Here is a 6,226-nt window from a genome sequence, read left to right as displayed (position 1 = left end):
AATTCCCTTGGCCATGGCCAATCTTAGGATTTGCTTGTTCCTAGTCTTCTGAGAGTTATTCAAAAATGGCCTGCGTGGAATCAGGTTGCTGATGTTCATCAGCTTTTTTGTTTCCCCGGGGATGGGACTCAAGTAAATGCAAGAAAGGGGAGAGAAAAATTGGAAACAAAGTTAACAGGATGCAAAATTTTCTTATAGAAAAAGTTTGACTTACACAATAGATAAATCTCATTAGCTGTCTTCTGAGCAGTTGAATGTTTCTACTTGGTTGTCCTTCTTTATTGACTGATATTGTGAAGGATTTATGCTTAATTGGGGAAAATGAAATAAATCTAAAATTTTTCAGATAAAATGAAAAATAACTTTCAAATTTGCAGCTAGACTATGCTCATATACTAGGTCAGGAGTGAGGGGCAGACATGAAAATGTCCTCTGGCCTATCGGATGAACTGGTATGAATAAGATCCAAAGTCCTGTAGAATTCCTCTTTGCTCTTCTCCATGTATAAAATTGCTATGTATATATTCAAACCTAAACATCTTTGCAGAAATATAAAAGTCTGAAATAGTTTGGTGCAAATTCTTTGCACCATGATATTTTCTAAAGTTTAAGTGAATTAGGGAGCATTTTCTGTGTAACACAAGGGGACTTTAACAGGAGCGTGAGAAGACTGTTTAGCAGCCAGCCAGAAACACCAGCTGAGGTCCCTTGATTTGCATTCAGAGGTTACAGAGCATACAGCTAGAGGGAGGATTATGGAATTGAAAGGTCTTAGGCACAGGAAGACTGAGTCTCTAAGTGGTGTAAAGAAAACAGAAAAACTCAGGAAGTGGGAGTTGAAACAAAGCTAGTTTGTCTTATGTTCTAATTTGGCTTCAGAGATTTAAGGGTTGATCTCTGCTAAACCTCATAGATTGTGGCTGAACTCTCTGAGCATCAGAAGATCTGCTATTACTGTCTTTCATGCTAGGGTGATTGTTGTTGCTGGATAAAGAAGGTGTACATCAAAGCAGAAGGATTAATGTGATTTAATACCACTATTCAATCTGCAATTCTGCACATGGAATTATTTTGATGTTTACAACTATGGAAACTTAACATTTGGAAATGCACAGCACTTCTTGCTAAAGTAGTTAGTGTTAAAGAAACACCATCAAAGTAAGAGTATGTCCACGTGCTAAGCTGACTGAATGCTGTGTGACCATGCTGAAAATTAAATTTTGGTAGGTAAGACCTGTGAGGCACTAAAATGAGTATAGTGCTTAAGATCAGTATAAAACACTGATGCTGACTAAGAATAGTCTCTACATCCTGACTACAGTTAACACCCTGAAGAGACTTGTAAAAAAAATACCAGCCTACAATTTCTGCTACAACATCTTGAGGTTCAGATGCCTTTTCGAACAAATATTTCCGTTCATGAAGTTTTGTGCTGTGCTCCACAGGGTCACTGGAACAGGTCAAAAACATGATCAAAAATATCTTCTCTGTTTCTCCTGCTTTGAAAGCAATTCCCTGCTGTTTGCTGACTATCAGTTCTGGTTAGTCTGTGTTACTCCTAAAGCCGGAAGAATGAAACTGAAGACCAACACAATGCTGTTAAACACACACAGACAGGCATCTACAAAAGAAAAAAAAAAGAGAAAATAAAGCACTTCTGCAAATCTCTTATGATTATTGAGATGTTGAGGTTGCATGTGTATTACCTGAATATGCATGTGGGTAGCAGCATAGTATTACCTAGTGGAGCCAGAATATATAAGATACTGATGTGTCTTTATAGTCAATGACTATGGTCTGACAGCTCCTAATTCCTGACCATGATAAGGTAGGCTATAGTCCTTTAGAAGATCTGAGTGGATTTATTGTGTTTAGTTTTTCATCCTGTGGAGGTCCACTGATATTCAGGATCATTTGTATAGCAGCATTTGTATACTCTGCTAGCAGATAAATTTAGTCTGTGGTGATTTCAGTCCACATCAAGTTACAGGGTTTCTCTGGTATTTAATGCATATCTGTGAAGCTCCTTTCTGAGCATTATCATTCTGTCTGAGAACCTGCTGATTGACCAAGAATGTAATTTTGCTGAGTCAAAATGGATGCTTCCTGCTAAACAGCTCTTCCCCAATACTGTTTAAAAGCCCAGGTTTTGAGTCAGTCACTCAGGGTGGCCATTCTCTTAATAAATATTGTTCTGCCCTATTGCCATATTGAAACACATACTTTCTACAAGCAGGGGCTTGGTAGGTTCAAGTTATAGTCTAGCACACCTGGCTCATTGGTCTGTCTCCGAGATGACATCCAGAAAGAGGTCTTCAGTCTTTCCTGACATTTGCATCGAACTATTTTCAGCATTCATGTCCTTGGGCTGACTCTCAAGTGGAAGAGAGTTTGTCTGGGATAACAGGACTGTCATTGTTGCTCATACAGGACTTTTTGGCAGCTTTTCTTTCCACCCTGACTTTTAAAATTACAATTCTGCCTTTCTTTTTATTTCATTTTTATTTTTAATTTACTTCTTCCTGTAATTTCATTACTCAGGATAGTCTATGTAATCCACCTGGCCCCACTGTGGTTCCTGTCCTGGGTTTGGCCAGGACACGGTTAATTTTTTTGGTGGTAGCCATGAGTGCCTTGGAGCCATGTGGGCTTGTCTGGGTTGTTATTCCACACCAAAAACATCACCTCTGGGGGCAGAAGGAAGGGAGTCTGCTTCTGGGAAGTTGGGCATAGCTTTGGGTGGGACAGTGTGGCAGGGTGGGGAAACCTTTAACCATTGTTCTTTATCTGGGGTGAAACTGCCTTGGGTCAGGCTGGGTGAGCATTTTTCATGTAAATCACCCTCTCCTATGTGCACTTTCTGTTATTAGTATTGTTGCTGTTACTGTTCATTTTCTTATCTCATTGCTTTTTCCAGTAAGTTGTTCTTATATCAATTTATGATCTCTGCCTTCTGTCTCCCACCAGAGGGGGAGAGGGGAGAGGCTTGTGGTTTTCTTTTTAGTGAGAGTACTAATTTGGGGAATACCATTCCTAAACCATGACAATTCCGTATCATGACTCAAACGAGATGAACCTGATGAGGTCTGCATTTTTGTATCATGTCATTTTTAATAGCTTAATGTACCTGTTTTACTTCCCTGTGGTTTTGAAAGCTCAAATGGAGTTTCTTTATCCTTTTGCTTCTAGTTTGCATACTGACCTATGGCAGTTGTGCTGTTCATAACTACATGCTCAGAATGACATAAATCCCTTTTCAAAATGACAGAGCTTGTGGTCTGCACATATATTCAGTTGTAAAACTACAAAGAATCTCCTTGCTGCCATCTTACACAGGAGCTGAAGGTTGTCCTATGTTTTTGGAGAAACAATGTCCTTTTTCTTACTTTTACCAGTAAATAATGTATGCCCAGAGAGGAATAGAATTTTTGAAAATTAGAAATTTACAGAAATATTGTCAGTAATGAAACCAAAATAATTTAACTGTGATATAAAATTTAAAATATCCATGATATCTATAAATCTGTAGAAAACAACTATTTTGTATTAATGAACTTTTGAGACAAACTCACAGATTATTCTTCCTGCTAGAATCAATAACAAGAAATAAAATGGACTGTCCCAGCTGGTCATTTTAAATTGTGTTCCTGTCAGTTAAAGTATTGGAATTTGACTGAACGGTATGACTGTACTTTTAGACAAACGATTGGTCTCTGTTAAACAAATTTTAAAGGTAACAGGAGACCACTTCTGATATGTCCTGGCTGAAAACATTTCACTTGAAGGAATTAGCCCATGCTCCTTGGACTCAGAATTATAATGCCATCTGGCAGATATTATTTCAGCACCAAGTTCTTAATGAGATAAGGTCGAGCCAAACATGGATTCAGGGTACAAAAGAGTTTAATAATATTTTATTCATTATAGTGAACATTTGCATATACTTTATGAGAACAGTTATTACATGAAACTTTTCACCTTCTAGCATTCTTTAAAATATTTTGGCATGTAGCTCTTTCTAAAACATTCATAATATTTTTATTTCTGTTTTTTTCCTATATTTAGATTCTTGTACTTATCTACTGGGATTTGAATTTATGTTAAAATAATTCCATTATGTCACACATAACTGAACATATTTTACAATCTAAGGAAAGTAATAATGGGATACTGAGGATCCAACATTCTCATTTCCAAGCAACATAAGTTAGTCAAGTGTTTGAAAATTTCAACTCCAAAGTCCCGTTATCCCTTGTGTTACTGATTTGGGCACAGTGCTACAAGCAGACAAGGTTACATTTCTAGGGATGCATATTTATGCATATTCACATACACATCAAAGCCAGTAATCTGCTCAAACCTAGATGGCCAGCCAGTGAAGCATTGCTGAGGTACAGCAGTTCTTTTACACCATGTCACACAAGGAACAGTACTGTTAGCAATATGTCTGCTTGCTCTCAGCTTCTTAGCTGCGATAAAGGCTGAGGGCAGTCCAGCTCAATTTCAGATGAAACAAAGAGATTTAAACAAAAAAAGTCTTATGCACTGTGTAATGTCGCTGTGAGTATTTTCATTACCCACATAATGGAGAGGGTCTAGTTAAGATTCATCTTGCCTTGGTTGCATGTAATGCATCTGGCCATATTTGAATTAATTGTGTAAGTCCCATTAGAGTCAATGAAGATATAGCCAATACAGTCAGTGGCATCTAGAGAGCAGTTCATCTTGTCCTAAATTTGATCAGATGAATTGTTCTTTAAACTCCATTAACTGTATTGATTATCTCCCCATGAATATAATGGAGTTCAGACAGTAAGTCTGCTTTGGACAGGCTAGATGGTAGATATCTAGAGAAAGAATTTCATACTCTCTGCTGTTTTTCTCTGCTATGAAATCTGGTTGAAGTACTGGTGACTCAAAAGCATTTCAATATAAGAATAATATTCAGGTTACAAAAAATTTTATAGAGGAGTAGTACTTTATATTGCAGCTCTGGCTGCCTAAATAGTAAACAGCCTTGGAAGAAAAGAATGGATTTCTGTTTACTCTTTTGGATTTGTGGAGAAGCCCACAAGATCCTTTTCTGTCCAAAATCTCATATGGTTGTTCAGAGTCGATATTTATCCTCAAATCTGATGGGACCGTTGCCACTGTCTGAATGTTTGGCCTAACCATGCAACCAGCTCAGTAGGTCACTCACTTCCCTTCGCTGCTGACTTGCCTTCCTGCGTTGTGTCATCTTCATAAATTCTAAACTGACAGAGCCCAAAGAAATTAGTGTAACCTCCTAATAATCCCTCCTGACTGACTTGGCCATGAGACTTCCCTGAATAATAACCGCTTGAACTTGAACCACATCTTGATTTAAAAATTGGAGAAAAATATCTATCACTGTAATCAATATATAGTTCTAGCTAAAACCTTCACCCTTATTTCCCATATGGGTTTTCTGGCTTTTATAGTGATCAAAGCAGTATGGTACAACAAAAAGCTGTCTATTATCATGTTTTTCTTTCTTTAGTGTATAATTATAGGTGGAACAAGATGAGCAAGGTCTTTCCTGCTGACTAGACATGTAGGGTAGCTGGCAGAGTGTTCTTTTCCAAGCTGTCTTAATGGAACTGTTTCATGTCAGATAAATGATTAAATATTTATCATAGAGGGGCCTTGGGTCTCTGCTTCTTGCTTCTCAAGGGAACACGGTGACCATTGGGTCAGTCTTTAAGTAGCTGGCCCACTGGATTCTTTACATAGAATGTTACCGTGCTAAAGAAAGGGTATGATTGATCCTATTTCCATATCCAGGATACTCAGCTGGGAGGTAAAAATGTCATTTTCTGAGTTGGGCAAAGAAGGACTTTAAACTAAGGACCCATGTATACAGGTAACTGCACAACTATTGAGCTTTGACTATTCTGGGTGAGGTCTCTTTTTGTTTGTTGTGGATAAAAAATCCAATATACCTAAAGACTCTTTCCAATGCAAAATTCCTGCTGTGTTCATTTAAAAAAATTTAGTTTAGGAGAAATAAAGTTTTCTCCCAGAAGAATGGCTGTTGAAAGATTTTCAACCTGTTGCTTTCAAGCTATAGCTCTTGATAACAATCCCCTCTTTACACAGAGAAAGTTCCCACTGTTCTGTTGTTTTCTTGGTCTTGTTTCTCCCCACAGTGGGTGTAAGGAAGCAGATGAGGGCAGAGTGTTTTGTTTGTTATTTTACAGTAACT

The sequence above is a fragment of the Corvus hawaiiensis genome, chromosome 1 (genome assembly GCF_020740725.1).
Source record: "Corvus hawaiiensis isolate bCorHaw1 chromosome 1, bCorHaw1.pri.cur, whole genome shotgun sequence".
NCBI classification, from domain to species: domain Eukaryota; kingdom Metazoa; phylum Chordata; class Aves; order Passeriformes; family Corvidae; genus Corvus; species Corvus hawaiiensis.
This window is presented reverse-complemented; position numbering follows the sequence as displayed.